The 19,357-nt window shown below is 36.4% G+C and overlaps 2 pseudogenes; one reads left to right on the forward strand and one right to left on the reverse strand.

Moving 5' to 3' along the window:
• Nucleotides 1-15,562: 15,562 nt before the first annotated feature.
• Nucleotides 15,563-17,640, reverse strand: LOC139896896 (myb-related protein 308-like; annotated as a pseudogene).
• Nucleotides 17,113-17,256, forward strand: LOC139903704 (U4 spliceosomal RNA; annotated as a pseudogene).
• Nucleotides 17,641-19,357: the final 1,717 nt, after the last annotated feature.

Raw genomic sequence — 19,357 nt, forward strand, 5'->3', positions numbered from 1 at the left:
GGCCCAACTGAAACAACTACAAGGTTGCAGCCCAATTGCATTTATCGAAGCCCAAATAGAAGAGCTGTCTACGGCTCAAATCACATTCGCTGGCCTCTTAAAATAAATATATTCATAAAGTGGATGTATTTCCTGTTGGTGATCACAGCTACGAATAAAAGAAAAAAAAATTAAGTAGCTATCATCTCCTTTATAGCTCATCATCTTTAATCATTATTATCATATAACTCCTCATGATCATTTAAATTATCGTGATCATCTAATCATCATTATGTATGGGTTCGTAACAGAGAAAACAATAGCAATAAGTGACTTGATTTCGTTTAACAGCTCACCAAGAATCATCTTATGGTAATAGTAATCGAACAAGAGAATAACAGAAGATGGTTGTGTAGGTCTAATCGAATAAGAAATCATGGTCTTTAGTTATCAATTGTGATGTAATCGACAGTGACTCATAGGCAGAAGGAGAGATTGTTTGTATCATAAGAAGGAGAAGAAAAGAATTCGATCTGTAGTTAAAACAAAAGGGTTTCGGTTTCTTTGATATTGGGTTTGGATGTCGGTTCATGTTTTGCTCGAATTAAGAAGAAAACAGAAATAGCTGCAGTGATCATTGATAATCATCATACATGCATCACTTCTCTATTAATCGTCACCTTTAATTATCACTAACCTTAATATCCGCGGTTTTAATTAATATGTATACAACAGCTTTATTGTTGCTCGAACAGTGATTTACAGCAGGAAAGGGAAGACACAAAAAAAATACTGAATAGTAGGTATTATAGCATACCGATGGTGGCGTTCGTGTGGTTCTCATCATGGTTATGGTGACGGTTTGTTCCTGCAAGTGGGTGGTGGTGATTGTTTAATGTGATGAAGTGGGTTGAAGGTGATGATAGAATATGGTGGTTGTGATGGTGTTTAATAGGTCAAAGATGTTGTGGGTTTCAACAGGAAAAAATTCGAATAACTTAGCAGCAACATAAGTGAACTTGGCGACGGTTAGTTGTGGTTGTTATGGTTTGAGTAAACCAAATGAAAGCACCACTTAGTTCGTTGATCATAGGTGATGATTGTAGTTTTTGATAATGGTTTTAAGCTTGGTATTCTTTTTAGGAATGGATCTGTATACATATTGTAGTAGGAATTTTAGTAGGAGTAAGTGTAGGTTATGGTGGTGATTCCATGTAGGCTTGTAGGGTGACATTTTGTGGTGATCATGGTGACCGTGGTTATGAAGGTTGTCGTGAAGTTGAGTTCAAGATGATGTGTGTTTTCGATTATGTAATGGTGATAGAGTAAATGGAGTTAGTGAAGACAATAGGATCACTTTTGTTTTATAACAAATGAAGTCGACACAGAATTTCAATCAGGAGGAATTAAAATAAAATTAAATAAATAAATGAAAGTGGATATCAATCTTGCAACTGATTTTGTTATGTTCTATGATTCTAATTCGATTTGTTACTCTTTTAGGGACAGAAGACAAGATTCAATATAGGATGATTGGGATGTTAAACAACCTTGCGTAATTATATCTGCTACCTTTGATTTTTATAAGTATAAATGCATTTATATTTAATAATAATAATATTTTTAATACTAACCTTAAAGTAAAAAAAATAATACTAATACTAATAACAAAATAATAATAGTAATAATAACAATCATATTAATACAAAAGTCATATATATAATAAGGATAATATTTGTAATTAAAATTTTAATATATTAACATCCATATTTTTTTTATGTAGTAGTTATATAATGTAAATATATATATTAACATATGCAGAATATTTAATATATATTTAATATTTCAGAAGTCATATATATATTTATATAGATATATAATAAGGATAATATTTGTAATTAAATTTTTAATATATTAACATCCATATTTTTTTTATGTAGTAGTTATATAATGTAAATATATATATTAACATATGCAGAATATTTAATATATATTTAATATTTCAGAAGTCATATATATATTTATATAGATTCATAACAGTTTTAGTTATTTTGTATAATACTTTATATTTTCAATTCAATGATTTATAATGTATCTTATTAATTCAAATTATTATATATATACTTTTGTTTATATATATACATATATATATATATATATATATATATATATATATATATATATATATATATATATATATATATATATATATATATATATTCATATATATACATTTAGTTATTTATAAACAATTGTTCGTGAATTGTCGGGAATAGTCAAAGGTCTATTGAATCCATGTAAACAGTTCAAAAATTTCTTGAGACTCAACTTTACAACTTTGCTTATCGTATCGAGATCATATAAAGATTAAGTTTAAATTTAGTCGGAAATTTTCGGGTCATCACAGTACCTACCCGTTAAAGAAATTTCGTCCCGAAATTTGAGTGAGGTGGTCATGGCTAACAATAAAAATGTTTTCATGACGAATATGAGTTGCAAAATAGAGTTTTATTACTATAGGGTAATATGAGTAAAACAATTCGTTTATATGAGGAGTACGAGTGAAGTTATCACTAAAGAGTGAAATGAGGAAATAAAGTTTCGTCATAACTTTTGACTAGTCAAGGTTGAATTCCGGAATTCAAGGGATTTAAAAGAAAATCTTGGAAATCTATAAGATCTGATTCTTCGGGATTTATGGAAATTAAGGTCTCTTTAATTAAATGCGATCATCTGTCTCGATTGCTTTGTCTCGTATTTCCAATATAAATGAACTTCCTCCATTCCATTATTTTCAGCACTCCAATATTTTCTTTCTCAATTCATACTTCCAAAGATTGTGAAAATGCTCAATCCAGTTCTAATCCTTGACCTCATTCTGTCTATCGCAACAATCATCCTTCTATTCCAACTTCCTCCGGAGGAATCTGTTTGCTTCTACTTCGCTCTTGGTATTGTTGTATTTATAATTTTCCCGTGTCTTTATATTGCTATACGCATTGATATACACGGTTTGTAATTTCCATGTTGTTATTAGGCTTTATATTTTCTCTTATATTTTGAAGCTCTTATGCTTTTGTTTTCTCTTCCGACTTCAAGTCAAGCGAATAATGGTCTAGAGTTCGTAGATATAGAGTTTCGAATGATTATAATGTTCTAAGCAGGAAGGAACGTGATAGCATGATTTGATTTTCAAATTTATCAACATCACGGAAGATAGAACCATCAAGAATACATTATCTTGATATGTTCAGGAGTTAAGTAGAATGAAAGAGTTATGTAACATGGCAAATTATAATGGTATGATCTACTGTGAACCATCATCACGTTTCATTAGAAACTCAGCATGACTTTCTATAATATAATCACGTTGGCCTAGCGTCATTATATTATACTAACCCATGCTTCAATTCCCAACACTTCTCCACAATTCATTCATAATTTATACTTAGATTTTACTGAAGTTTCTAATATAATGGAATACTGAAAACACGAAGAGGTAGATTATTTCGGACAAGAATATGTATGAAAATATCCTCAGAAATATTGAAGATATTTATGATGATATTTTGGAATTTCTAAGTTCGAAGGTTGATGAAGAAAAATTTTCCACAAGATTTTAACATGAGTACGGAGCAAGATATTCGTTGCAGGTTTCATCGGATCCAGAATTACCTGGAGTCTTTGAATATAGGGTTTGGTCCTTGTATTTGTCCTTAGTCTCCTTCATGGTTCGCTCAATCTGTTTTTCAGTACCAAATTTTCTATCGAGCGTTCCCAATACTCCATTCTTTAACATCAAACTCTTGGCCATTTAGACCATCTACAATTTTACTGTTTCGTCTACATTTAATGCAGCCATATCTGAATTGTCGGTTATCAATCCGAGGTGTTTTCAGGAGAATTGTGTCTTTAGATGATTAAACGTTAATGGTAATATTGTGGAATATAGAAGGTTCTCTGGTAACAATAAAAGAGCACGCATATATTTCAAGGTTATAATAAGGTTGTTTCGAATGAGAAATCGAAATTAACTTGCTGGAGCTGTGAAAAATTGGCTAATTTGGAAAGAGATTGCAAAGTTATTTTCGGTAATACTAATGCTAAAGGAATTAGCACCGCTACGTGTTAAACGTTTACTCAGTTTTCGAGAGTTTTTCAGGCGCATAACTATATGCATAAATCTTCTCTTCCGTAGATGAAGTGCGGTTGGTTCATCTTCTCGATTGAGATGTTTTCCAAGAATTATGAAAGGTTTGAACGCAGATTGTAATCGTCAAGATATAAATGAGGTTTAGGATGAAATCAAGTGGCAAACTTGAAGAGTTGTTTAGTTTCATATGTTATAATTAATATTTTAATTCATTTTAATTGTCCAATGTTGGTAATCCATAGTTCAAAGTCCACAGTTAGCAATTCAATAATTCATATATAATTTAATATATAACATTCGAATTAATTAATACGTATCGTGACCCGTGTACATGTCTCAGACTCGATCACAACTCAAAGTATATATATTATTTAAGAATCAACCTCAACCCTGTATAGCGAACTCTAGCATTACAGCATATAGAGTGTCTATGATTATTCCAAATAATATATATATATATATATATATATATATATATATATATATATATATATATATATATATATATATATATATATATATATATATATATATATATATATATATATATATATATATATATATATATATGCATCGATATGATATGTCAAAACCTTGTATACGTGTCCCGATATTTAAAGTGCGTAAAAATAAATAACAGAAATTAAATGACGATAAATAAAGTGCGTAAAGTAAATAACAGAAATTAAATGACGATAAATAAAATTGCGAGAATGTAAATTGCGATAAATAAAATGTAATCAGTTAGCTAGGAACAATTAGCTAGGAACAGTTAGCGTGAATTCTTAACAAAATTTCTCATAGTTAATTTGTTTGTTTCTAACAAATTTTATTTTGTCAAATGTTTTCTTCATTAGGCCACTTATTGGATTCTGATAAATCAAAATCCAAATATGAAATTGGATGAAAATGGTTATTCTGTGGTGAACGGATTTGTATATCGGTGGATGTAAGTAGGATAGTAAATGACTGTTGAATCAGCTTCGAAGAATGTACATTGTAACTTATTAATGTGAAATCTGAATATTTCTCGGGTATTACCTACCCGTTAAAATATTTTCACCATTAACAGTTTGTACAAAAGAATTTTTAATTACAATTTTTATGAAAATATACTTACATATATATTTTCTTCAGATGTAATCATGGATTTAATGAGTTAATATGATATTAATCTCATTTGATTTACCGTTAGAACTAGAATGGATAATCTCCAAAACTTTAGAGATTACTTAATCGCCATGTCGAACGGGGATAAATGATGTAGAACATCATGTAGAACGATGATTATGCTTGAGGTACAGAATGAGATGTGAGGCATGGATTGTTGATGATACTGGTGCTGTTGCTGATGGTACTGTTGGTACTGGTGATGTTGCTGAAGCTGGTAAATTTTGCACCATATTCTCCAAATTTATTAATCGAGTGCGAAGCTCTTTGACTTCTTCCATTACTCCAAAATGATTGTCGGTCGGAACGAACGGATGAATAAGGTTTAGAATTTTAGATAGAATATAATCGTGGCGAGATATTCGGGAAATGAGTGAGAAAATAGTATCTCGGACAGGTTCACCGGTAAGTGCTTCAGGTTCACCGCCAAGAGGTGAATTTGGTTGATGGAAAGGATCACCTTCTTTTTGTCTCCAATGATTAAGACAAGAAGGCATGCAACCAGCAATTTCTGTATGCATGTAAATTTTGTGTCTACCATTGAACCTAAATGTCCTGATGAAGTGATCAAAGATCCAAGCTGGGCAGGAGCTATGCAAGAAGAGATCTCCCAGTTTGATAGGAATAAGGTTTGGACATTGGTACCTAAACCTGATGATGAAACTAAGAAAATCATTGGTACCAAGTGGGATTTCAAGAACAAGATGGATGAAGATGGGATTGTGATCAGAAACAAAGCTAGGTTGGTAGCTCAAGGGTTCAAACAGGAAGAAGGATTGGATTATGGAGAGACTTATGCTCCAGTGGCTAGGATTGACGCTATCAGACTGTTCTTGACATGCTGCTAAGATGAACTTTAGGGTATTCCAGATGGATGTTAAATCTGCATTTCTAAATGGCAAGCTGCAAGAAGAAGTTTATGTCAAACAGCCTCCTGGTTTTGTAAGCAGTAAATATCCAGACCATGTCTACAAGCTAGACAAAGCTCTTTATGGCCTCAAACAGGCTCCAAGAGCATGGTATGAGACACTTCATGTGTATCTCACTGGTATAGGTTTTAAAGTTGGAACAATTGACACTACTCGGTTCTCAAAAGAGACAGATGGTGATCTCTTGCTGGTACAGATATATGTGGATGATATTATTTATGGATCTAAAAATGAGAAACATTGTCAAGATTTTTCAAAACTTATGTCAAAGACATATGAAATGAGCTTACAAAGAGACTTGCAATACTTTTTTGGATTGCAAATTAAACAACTTGATGATGGAATTTTTATAAGCCAGGATAAATATATCAAAGATATGCTAAAGAAATTTGGTCTGACCTGTTTAAAAGATATAGGGACTCCAATGGCAGCAACTATTAAAATAGATGCTAATCCCAATGGTGAACCAGTCAATATCACTGAATATAGAGGTATGATTAGATCCCTACTTTATCTCACAGCCAGCAGACCAGATATTATGTTTGCCACATGTCTCTGTGCCAGATATCAAGCTGATCCTAAAGAGTCACACTTGCTAGTAGTCAAAAGGATATTTAGGTATCTGAAAGCTACTACTAAACGTGGTCTTTGGTATCCCAAAGACCAGGATTTTGAGCTAATTGGGTATTCAGATGCTGATTTTGCAGGGTGTAAAATAGACAGGATAAGTACTACTGGTGGTTGCCAGTTACTGGGTGGTAGGCTAGTCAGCTGGATGAGCAAAAAGTAAAATACTGTGTCCACATCTATTGCTGAGGCAGAATATGTTTCTGCTGGTAGTTGTACTGCTCAAGTACTGTGGATGCAAAGCTAGCTGAAAGACTATGGTGTTCATGTTACAAAGACTCCAATCTACTGTGACAACACAAGTGCAATAGCTATCACCAACAATCCTGTGATGCATTCAAGAACAAAGCACATTGACGTTCGATATCACTTTATAAGGGATCATGTTCAAAAAGGAGATGTGGAGCTACACTTTATTTCAACAGACCAGCAGTTAGCAGATCTATTCACAAAGCCCTTAGATGAGAAATGTTTTAACTATCTCATCTCTGAGCTGGGTATGCTTGAACTTTAAATAAAAGACAATTTTTGTTGGTGTGCTGGCTCTACAACATGTAGGGCAAACCAGTAAGTCATTTTTGTGAACTTACTGCCTACATGTAAAACACTCAGCACAACAACGTCTTTTATATTTTGGTTACTCAAAATGTTTTTAATTGAAATAATAAATAGCTCACAAAATTAAATGATTCCTTAAATCTGAAACTCATTTACTCCCAATGATTTAAATTAAATTCATGACATATTAAATGTAACAAAGTATTTTGTATTTAATACAAAACTTATTTTGTGGTTTTTAATTTTTTTTTTAAAATTAAAACCTGCTGCATTTAATGTTGAATGTGAGGTATGAGTGTTCAAGCAGTATATACGTCAAATCATCAATTTGTGTCCCCTCGAGTGTGCCAGTCTGTCACATCTGCCCACGCGCCTGCTAATGGCAGTTGTCATTTTCTCTCTCCTGCCTTTTTCACCCAATCACAACGGTTAAAAGAGTGTTTTATCTTCCATAATAACCTTCGGTTATTCAGTTTTCAAATTCACACTCTTCTCTCTAAAAATCCCCAAATCTTCAAATCAATTCATACATCCATCTTCTACGAAATCATCAATGGCAGAACAACAACAACATCAATCACCACCTGCTTCAAACCAGCCAGAGGAACAACAACCACAACAACAACAATCGGTAGCACCACAACAACCGGAACAGCAACCACCACCGGTCATCGAAGAACAAGTGGTGCAGGGCCCTCTATTCAACCTGCACCCAAGCCTTGTTAGGGCTGCAAATGCACCAGAACACTCTTCCATTCGCCTATCAAGAGGCAATGCTGCTCATGCCCTTTCAATTCCCAAATCCAAAGCCAACTTGTGCTATGATACGCTTATCGATTACATAACACAATCACCACTGGCTCGAGCTATTACCAGCGTACCTTCTCATCTTTATCCGGCTTGTTTGGCCAGATTCTGGTATATTGCCACCACGGCCACCACTCAACAGAACGTTCCATGTATTCGTGGCATGGTGACTGAAACCCTAGCCTGCTCCATCACTGTTGATGCCATCTGACGTGCTCTCCAATTACCCATTGGTCCGTTCGTTAATTCACCAACCAGTGATGAGTTTAGAAGAGAGGTACTGGAGATTATAGGGTTTGATGGACCAGTGGCTCATACGCCCTTAAGAAAGCAGATGCCACCTCTGTGGAATTTTTTCTTTGGCTTGCTGACTCAATGCATCAGTCAGAAGTCTGGGAGCTTTGATCAGTGCTCAGATTTTGAGCTGAAGATTGGTCATGGGATGCTGTTCAATCGAAATATTGATTATGCTGGTGAAATTTACTTAAGGCTAAGGGAAATGGTGCTTGCACCTAAACGAACACACTTAATCACCTTTCCAAGGTTTTTGAGCCTTGTTTTTGAAAATGAGTTGGGTGAAGCTTACCAGCAGTTTGCTGATGAATCATTCGACATGCCTCCAAAATAAGGGGGAATTCCAAAAGATGCTCCTGCTGCTCCATATAATGTCCTGACACCAGGCATGCTTGAGTATCTTGCTGCTCGAGGTGGAGTGAACCAACCGGCTGCCTCTGGTGCTGCACCAGCTGAAGGGGAGGGACCTCAGTGAAAGACAGCTGTAAAAAGGAAGAAGCCAGCTACCTCAACTAGTACAACCAACGTCTCACATACTGGTAAAACAGTAGTTGTATTAGAATCTAGTGCTCTCTGATCATAAAGAACAGCCCTAGTCTTATATACTGACTATCCACTTCTAGTATTGGAATCCGTTGCTTAACTATTTCTTGGTAACAGGCAAATCCAAACAAGCAAAAGCTGGCTCCAGGCTCACCATAGGGGAGATTGCACTAGTCTCAACTGCTGCTCCTGCAAAGGATGTGGCTATGGAACCTGGTGTGTTTCTAGACCAAACAGCAGAAAATTCTAACATAATTAAAAATCTTTTATCTGCTGACTTGAAAAAATGAAAGAGGAGTTAAAGGTATAACCCTGGCTCCCAAGCTGACTGGTTTTAAAACTAGTGTTAAGAAGAGTAGTAACCCATACTCTTCTAGCCAGACACTTCCACATTTTTTAAAATTGAACTTAATGCTATATACTCTGCTGAGAGTACAACCAGCAGAGCACATACCTGACCCCCAAAGCATACTTGAGCTGGGTCCTCATCGTGTTGAACCAGCTCAGGATACTGCACAACCATTATTTTACTCGGATCATGATAAGAGTCTCACTCCTACATCATTACTAGCCAGAACTCTTACACTATCTGGGTCAATATGTGTCACCAATGAGTCAGCAGAGTCACAGCTGTACTTACAGACACCTTATTCTGTCTCATTCGAAGGGCTGACCAAATCACTAGTCTGTCCCCAGAGACCAACACCAGATGCAATTGTTGAGTCAAATTTATTTGGTTCTACAGTTGTTAACATAAAATGTTCTATCGTTTCAGTTCTTAGCAGGGTAGATGAACAGGCAGAGGGGGAGCAAGTTAAAGATGATATTATTCCTACTGAGTAGATTGCTGCCTCTGCTATGGTATTGGTGCTACTGTTTCTCCTACTGGTGGTGATGATGCTAGTACTGTTGCTTCTACAGCTACTGGTGATACTGCTCCCAGTATTGCTGCTTCCACTACTACACCTGAAGTGAGAGATGAAATCATAGTGGATCCTCCTGTTCTTAAAAAGGTAATTGACAATATTGTCAAGGATGTTCTTCTTGATGAACCTGTCCATGAACCAAAGGGTGACATTGCATCTGCTGCTGCTACTGATGCACAAAATATTATTGTGGATGCTAGTACTTGTGCTACTTTTCCATCTGATGTTATCATGGAAGCTGGTACAAGTGCTACTTTTCCATCTGATGTTATCATGGATGCTGGTAAAAGTGCTACTTTTCCATCAGATTTTGGTTCACAGGGTAATACTATTCTGGAGGGTCTTGATTTTGTTAATGCTGGCTATGTTGGCTATGTCCCCATAGAGCCAACGGTGGATACTAATGCTACTAGTGTTATTCCGAATGTTTCTAATTCCACACCGGATACTTTCTTTAAAGATGTTGCAGATGCTGCTTCTTCACCTACTGCACAGTTACCTACCGCTGCTACTGGTTCTACGGAACCCGTTATGGATGCTGGTACCTCTGTTTCTGCCACTACTGACTCTTCTCAGGCTACTGTTTCTGCTGAGAAGAAACCTTATGTGTGCTAGCTGCCAGATCCTGATGAAGTTGTCCCTAACTTCATCTATCGGGGAGCATCTATTACTCCTAGAGTTGCTCTGCTGGTGGATCAGCTAACTATTAATCCTCAAACTGCCATAGTCTTAGCCAGCAAATTGCCTCGCGAGGAGCTGACTGAACTATTGTCTCAGCTTGATCGACCAACTCGAGAAGAAGTTTATGAGAGGCTGGCTACTTTAGAACAGATCAACGAGCAGCCATATTATCATTTTTTTGGCATGGCTCCAGCTGCTTCTCCATGGCCTGGTACATGGAGGCCTCTCAAGTTCATCAAAGATCCCTCTACTGGTAAATATGTTATGCAGAATATTCCTGATTCACCAGTACCTTCTGATTCATCAGCTTCTTCCTCGTCATCTTCTTCTTCTGATGGTGATGCTGATAAAGGTACTGGTAAGGATGAACCAGTCACTCATGATAATGTGCCTGGTACCAAAGATAAACCAGTGGATCTCACTTATGATGCTGATCTTGATGCTGACAAGGATACTAGTGGTTCTAAACCTTCGGGTGAAGGTAAAAATGATGGTGATCATGGTGACGAGTCAGATTCTGACCTTCCACCTCCACCACCCCACGGAGGTAATCCTGTGTTAGCTGCTTCTGACCACCCCTCAACCAGCTATGTTAAATTTAATGCTGATGAGGTGGCTGACATCTCCACCCTGGCTGTCTATAAGATACTAGCCGAGGTTACACCTGATCTACAATCCACCATTCGCACTGCTATTGCTGATAGTGTGACTGAAGCCATACGTAATGCTGGGCAAGCTACCACTTCCAATATTGAAGCCCAGCTCAAACAAGTATGTGTCTTTGCAGATCTTGCGGTGGCTGCCATTGTCAAACAACATGAAGAGGAGGAGGACTTAAAGAAACGAATCATCTCTCACAATGAGTATACTGAGGACATTGCCCGTCTTCAAGCTGATTTGGATGCTGCTAATCGCAGAATTCTTTTTCTTAATGAAGAAAATACAGTGCTACATGAGAGATTGGATTCACAGGAACAGCAAATGGCTAACATGATTCCTGCTTCTGCCTATGTTCAAATGGTTGAAAATATGCATCGACTGGCTATCCTACAGGGTGATGTTAGGGCCATGGTTGAGCAGATGGCTATGGGTGTTGAAAGGAATGAAGTTAGGTCTTCCAACCTCCTTCTTCGACAATTTAGCGTGGATCCTGGTGACCATCTTACTCCTGAAGTTGCTGACTGGAACAATTTTGCATTCTCTGTTCCAGATTCAGATAGTGACCTTGATGCACATGTCTCCCCTGTTCACCATTCTGCCCCTGCTGATGATAAAAAGGGGGAGAAGAAATCTAAAAAGAAACTCAAAAAGAGAAAACAATCAGAGGGGGAGCATGAGCATGAAAAGGCTCCAAAACAACCAAGGAGAGATGGTGATGGTGATGGTGGTGATGGTTCTACTGGTCAAGACTCTGGCACTAAGCCCAGCAACGCTCATACTAAAGCTGGTGTAGAGGCAGCTGGTGAATCTCAACCCAGTGTGTCTGCCACATCAGTGGATGATATTGGTTCTGGCAGTAAGCCCAGTGATGTTTCTGCTTTGGCTGTTGCTGAAGCTTTTGTTGTCTCTCAAACTATTGAAAGAAGAATGAAAAGAAAATGGGAGAGACATCAGAAGAGACAACCAGAATTAAATGATGCCTTCAATGTCAAATGGGATGCCTATGTTGCTCTTAAATGCCACAGAATTAAGCATAGGAGATGGCTGACCCCGAAAAAGAGGGACATTGATGATTACCTGATTGGCATTGATAAATTCAAAAAGGATGCACGAAAAAGAAATGCCAAATTCATGGTCAAATACGACAAAAAGATGGCAAAGCTGTATGCTGAGCGAGCAGATAGGATCAAACGAATGACTCCAGAAGAAATGAAAGATTATCTTGCATCTACTGAGTCAGGGGGAGGAGTTAGATCTGACATTTTTATGAAATGGTTAGATGCTATGTTAGAAACCAGCTCATCTTCTCGCCCAACATCTTCTGCATAGCCAGCTACACAACATAAGCCAACAGAAACAATCAATCTTGATGATGATGATATTCAGGGGGAGCATCTTGCTATCGTTCCCTACCTGCCTCCACTTGAGCCAGTATCAACACAAGAACCATCAGCTGAACCCATACCCATAGATAAACAAATGGTGAAATCTGCTCCTAGGAATAATCAGCCCCTAAGGAAAGGACCCTTATTTGTGGCAGCTGATGAAGATACTGAGGTGGTTGTACCAGCTGATACTAATCAGTCAGCTGGTACTGAAGACACAGCAAAGAGTGCTATGAATGAAGACCCAGCCAAAAGTGTGCTGCTGGGTGTTACAAGTGTTGAAGACCCAGCCAAGGTGGTTGAGCTGGGTGCTAATCAAGATGATGATACGGTTAATCCTGCTGATTTTACAGTATGGGGTAGTGGAGATCATTTATTTGTTCAATCACCTATCTCTCCCCAGACCCTCACTTATTTTAACAGAACAAAGGATAATCATGGCAATCAGTTTCTAGTGAGTTCATCTGGCATAGGTGAATCAATCATGTATCCTCCATCTTCCCCAAAACGTCATGGTAAACACAGAACTTGGGAAGATGATTCAGTTACCCGTGGTGAGCCAGACTTATTTAAAATGAATCCAGATGAAAGAGATGCTTACCGGCTGGAGATCACTGTACAGGAATTACTTGAGCAAAGACAAGTTGCTATCAATGAAAGGATACACCAAGTTAGATTGCTGCATCATCCCCTTGATCAGCCACTTTACATCAATGCCTTGACTTATGGCATTGAAATTGGTGTATACTTAAACAACAGTGGTCAAAGGCTCTCTACTGATGAGAAGAAAGCTCAATTTCAAGAGGTTCACCAGCTGGGTATGGATCTAAGGGAGTATCATGCTGCCCTGAGAACTGAAGAGGGTAGAAAGATGATTGAAATAGCAAAATCCCTGAAAATCACTGTCGACGATTATTTGTTGGGTCTACAAGCTGAAATTCAAAGAAGGGAGGCTGCTGATGCTGAATTCGCTGAGAGGGTAAGGCTCCAGGATATAGAAGACAAATTGGCTGCTGATAGAAAGCAAGAGGCTGAGTCCCTAGAATTAGCTAAAGCCATTGTCAAAGAACAGGATAAGGCATTTGATAAGATGGAAGCTGATGAGAAAGCACCTGCTACTGCTCCTATAGAATTTGTTCGTACCAGTGAATTTCCTGATCATTATTATAGGAGTAGGTATGGTGATGTGATGAATAGAAGATCCAATCCCAGCAGGATCATCAAAGTAAATAGAGGGTCAAAAAGAGCGTTCAATGTTGTAAGGGAGAATAAAGTTCAAGAAAGAATAAACTATGATGAGTTAAGATCCCTTGGATTTAGTGAATGGATGGAGATCTTGGAGTATTTCATTGGTAAAGGTGAAAGTGCTATCAAAAATACACTTAAATCTGAACTCCAACAGCTCTTCAAGAAAGCAACAAGGTTTGGGAATGCACCAGTAGTGAATGTAGATGAAGTCCTCTCTCAAAAACCTAAAGGAAAGCAATCCACTGGTGAAGGACCAACCGGAAAAGGCCCCATAATTCTACCTCCCCATATCCCTGTATTTAACCCTGCTGATGTACCTTATCTATTCCCTAAAGCCTGGAGAATCAAACAAGAGGAGCTATCTGAAGAAGAACGAAAAAAAGATAAAGATAGATAGTCTCCTATGTGCTCAAACTGTATCTTTTGTTTAATTCACTTTTCATTCTGCTGTTGTTGTAATTACTGTACATATTGTGTTGTAATGAAAGTGAAATGAGTTTATCTTCCAAATCATATCAAATTAAAAGATATGGATAACTCAGCAAAAGATCCCAAAACAAACTTAAAAAAGGATAAATTTACTGCCTATTTTCATTAGGTCCCTCCATGCTGACTTTAGTGTTTTCTCTACATGTCATAGGTTTTGTCATCATCAAATAGGGGGAGATTGTTGAGTCCCCAAAATAATTAAGGATTTAATTATGACAAAACTGTAATTTATTTGCACTAAAGTGCTATGTGCAGTCAGCACAAGTTTGTTCATGTATAGACAGCAGATATTGCTGTGTCGAGTGTTTAGTTTGCTGCTCAGTCTACCAGCACAAGATAGACAATGTTCTTCAATCAGCACAGGATGTGTTCTCAGCAAATCAAGAACATGAAGTGGCTCAGCAATGAAGAACCAGCACAGCTGGAATGCAGCTCACTACACAAGATAGCTATGCTCCATTATAAGCATAGTCATTTCCCGAGTGGTCTACATCAATGGTACTATTCAACAGAAGTCAAAGACAAAGTTGAACAGAAAAGGACACGCGTCGGCGGCTGACAAGTGACCTTACAAGACCACGTGGGAATGCAGAAGTTTAACGCATGTGCAGACATGGGTTATACTTTGTCATCACCTAGGGAACACAACATTCTATTTGTTTAATCAAATAGTGGTGCCAAACCAAATTGGGGTGTTCCTACAAATAGCTACCAAAGAAGAAAGAAGAGAGCATGCTCTCTAATATAGTTGTCTCCACAAGTACAGACATCCTATGTACCAGTGGACAATAGAACCATTACACGGTTAATAGGACTACTATAAATTGTTGTATCCACTATTGTAATAACTAGTGGTGTGGGTTTATTTTTATAGAGTCAAAACGTGTAATAGCTGTTAGTTTACCTCTTAGCTATAATCTAGGTAATCTGTATCAACCAACTATCATTCCGCCAAGGATAGTTGTGATTCTTTGTGATTCAATCAATAAAGAATAACTGTTGAAAATTACCTGTGACTCTATTTATTTGCATGCTTGAATACTAATTGGTTTAACTGTTAAGTTATTTGGAAAAAATTGTATTCACCCCCCCTCTACAATACTCCTGTTGTTATCAAGGGACTAACATATCCAGCAGGAGATCCAATGTTATATCAGATGCACTTTCTTCTTCTTCATTCGAGTTTTCAGATTCTTCTGATAAATTTGTTCTTATCTCATCCACCTCTTGTTTCATTTTGATATGCTCCTTGATACCATGATCACACGATTCACTAGTAGACGCGACTCCTGTCACAACTGAATCTGTTTCAAACTTTATGTCTCGGATGGTAGGGATTTCACATTTAACCTTTTCGAATTTCATATGATTTTGAAACGCTTCTTCATTGTTAGAATCCCATTCATGCACAAAATTATTGCCGTCAATTTCAGGGATCAGAAACACGGGATCCATTGCCACCTCATCCTTCACCATAGTGTTCTCACAGTCTGCCATATGGAGAGTTGGTGACAACTTGGTAGGAGGTTTGGCTTCAAGGGTTCTGTTTTTGTTAGGAATCCGTTTTCATACATGAGTATTGCAGTAACTTTTTATCTCGTTATTGGTTCTTCCTGGCAGCTGTGAAGCAATGGCTGCCCACCTGAATCATTCAGTGTTTTGTTTATCATCAGTTGCTACATAACATAACATAACATGTATACCTGGCAAACGGGTCTTCGGTTGGTTTGGGTGACAGGTCAATACGGTTTTGGGTTGGAATGGGTCATGGGTCAAATGTGTCGGATTTTTAAACGCGTCCAAATAGGCTGGGTTGTATAAAGGGTCATAGGCAAAGGGGTGCAAACGTTTTACATTTATGATTATGTTTTACTTTTTACGTTTATACTTTTACATTTGCTTTTTACATATATGACTATGTTTGATAGATGAAACTTGTTATGATCTTTATGCTCGACCCTCATTTAACCTATTTACAAGACCCATTAGACCTATCCATATTTATTGAGCTTTAGGAATTGATACCCAATTGACATGTTCCTTTGTATATTGTATAGGACTCAATAGATTAGAGGGAAACCCATTGGACCTTTTTAAGTCTTGTTTAGGTTTAAATTGCCAGACCTAATTTTTCTCAAGACCCAGTTAACCGGAAAGTGTGACCCAGTTGACCCAACTTTGAGAGTATGCGTCTAAATCGCCAGACATAATAAAATGCAAAGCATGATAGATTTTTCAATTGGTTAAAAGTGAAAGTGGTTCATTACTTGTTACCGTGCAAGCTGTGCAGATTGAAGATTGTTTGTTCTTCTTTAGAAATGAAATAACCGCATTTGATATCAGGACGGAGATAGTTTGTCCAACGAAGTCTACAACTTTTTCCACACCTTTTAAGTCCTGTAACAAAATAATCAGATCCAAAAAGAAATTAAAATGATTTCAAAAAAGGTTGTAGAAAACAAAGATAATTTTACGCTGTGTTGTTTCAACTTAGATAATTTTGTTTTTATTCTTTCAAATATATGTGTCATAGAACACATCATAGCAAAAAATAAGAGTTCACAAATTAATTACCTTAATTGTTTCAATCAATAATAATAAAATGTGATCTGGTAACCTGTTATACCTACTAACTAGCACAAATAAACAACAACACCACCACCATATTTGCGCTTGGGGCAATGACGTAGTTAATGAGGTAATAACCGAGACGCGTCAAGTGCTAGTTGAAAACTATTTCCAAACAACACCCATTCCCACGATTGCGAGGTACGGGAAGAGGTGAGATGTAGAGATCTTTCCTATGTCATAAAATAGAAGAGAGATTGTCTCTCCACCCACGTGTAGCACAAATAAGTTATCCTAATTAATGAAATTTGCCTAAAAATTCTACCTTAATTCAGCACAAAATACAGTATGTTACCAAAAAAGACCCATGATCAACAAATGACCAAATTCTAATCACCTATATAATACCAATTTACCATACGATGAATAAAATGAGGAATTGGAGTTGGAAAGAAATGAACAATAGACCTGCAAGTTTAGGCAAGGAACCCCAGGTGCCAGGTGTCATGACCATGTTTAGTGATCTAATCAGTTAGTAATCTATCTTCTTCATGAGTCCAAGCACATTTTTTCACTTCATTTTTATCACAACATGAACATGCCGCTCTTCCCATTTTCCCTTTTTTTCTTCCTCATTTGATCTTTGTCATTCAACAATTTTGTTTCTTTTATCTACTCACATGTATCTGCCAATTAAATAAACAGTATTCTGTAAAATGCTGAGCTAGGCCTAATCGCTCGCATTAAACTTTAAAAGAATTAGTCTGAAAAAGTTGCAGCAATAAAACGTGGTGGTTATGGCTTCTTGACACCAAAGTCAAATACATTCCTAAAATAAACCTTAAACATAAATACATAGACACAAATAATAAATGTAGGAAGAAATATAAGTGATGTATGCTTACTGGAAAATGAAAAACCACGAGCACCGATTGAAGATATGATGTCACAGAACATTTTATATTTTATTTTCTTTTTGGTTTATGGTTTATTGATTTTGGTATATTTGAAGAGAGCTTTGACACTTCTATTCTCTGCATCTCCAACAAACAACAAGACAAAATTTGTGACTTTTTTATAATGTAAAAAAGAAAAAAGATGAGTCCCCACTCTCAACGGGCTTTTGCATCCATAACTAAAAGAGTAAAAGTTATAGTGTTACGGAGTAATTAGTTTTTGTAGAAAATATTTCTTTTAAATGAATGATATGATTCAAACTTGATGATTGATTGATTGAATGAATGATAGTATCATAGTGTGCAAGACACATGTCACCGGGGGATGTCTTGGTTTTCAGTGAACCGAACCCTCGGAGATATTCCGAAATATAATTTCTATTTTTAAGGTATGAATCAAATGCAATCTTAATTTTATATTCTGCGTTCCAATTTAATAGTCTACATATAAAAAAAATAGTTTAAGAAAAAGTGAATGACATATTATCAATTTTGTATACTTTCCAATTTTACCTCTTAATTTTTACTTACATTTTTGTCTTACTTAAATAAAGTAGGAATATAAAAATATTTTAATCAATTATATATATATATATATATATATATATATATATATATATATATATATATATATATATATATATATATATATAAATTGTGGTAAATGGTGTCAGCCTGTAATTGGCCAATAACATGCGTTAATAATAACCTTCTCTGACCCGACCCAAATTTATTTTACACCTTTCTCCTCCTTTACATCTCCTCCCACACTACTCTGAAACTTTCTTCTTCCTTCTTTCTTCTTTCTTCTTCATCCCCAAATCATCCACCACCATCAAATCCATCTTTCTTGATGCATATGTGTATGATCCAGGTGGGCCAACTCAACAAGTTCTATTTATTTAGTTTAAGGATTAAATGGGTTACACTTGTTGGGCTAGGGAATATAAAGTGGGATGTGATAAATAAAATCAAGATAGCAAATATGAAAGCTGGCAATTTGTTCGAGGATAACATGCTAAGAGTTGGAAGTAATAAAGGAGTCTTTGTTTAAATTTTAAAAGTCATGTTTATCTTTAGTTTTAGGTTATCCATATTTTGTTTAAAAAGGACTCTCATGTTTATTTAGAACTTAGTTTTATTATTGATAAAAGTAACGTGAAATAAAAAGAAGGTCGTGAAGGTTCTTTTCTTCAACCGAGAAGGTTGTGTCATAGTTGATCCGAGAAGGATTAGCTATCTATCCATTCTTTATTTTAACCGGAACCAAGCAACTAACTACTATGTGTCGCTAACTCAGACGCAAGGACCTTTTTGCGACCTTGCGTCTGGCTTCTCATCTTATTTTTTGTGTGTTGTATGTTGATAAGGAGGATGCATGTGT

The sequence above is a fragment of the Rutidosis leptorrhynchoides genome, chromosome 3 (genome assembly GCF_046630445.1).
Source record: "Rutidosis leptorrhynchoides isolate AG116_Rl617_1_P2 chromosome 3, CSIRO_AGI_Rlap_v1, whole genome shotgun sequence".
Taxonomy (NCBI): domain Eukaryota; kingdom Viridiplantae; phylum Streptophyta; class Magnoliopsida; order Asterales; family Asteraceae; genus Rutidosis; species Rutidosis leptorrhynchoides.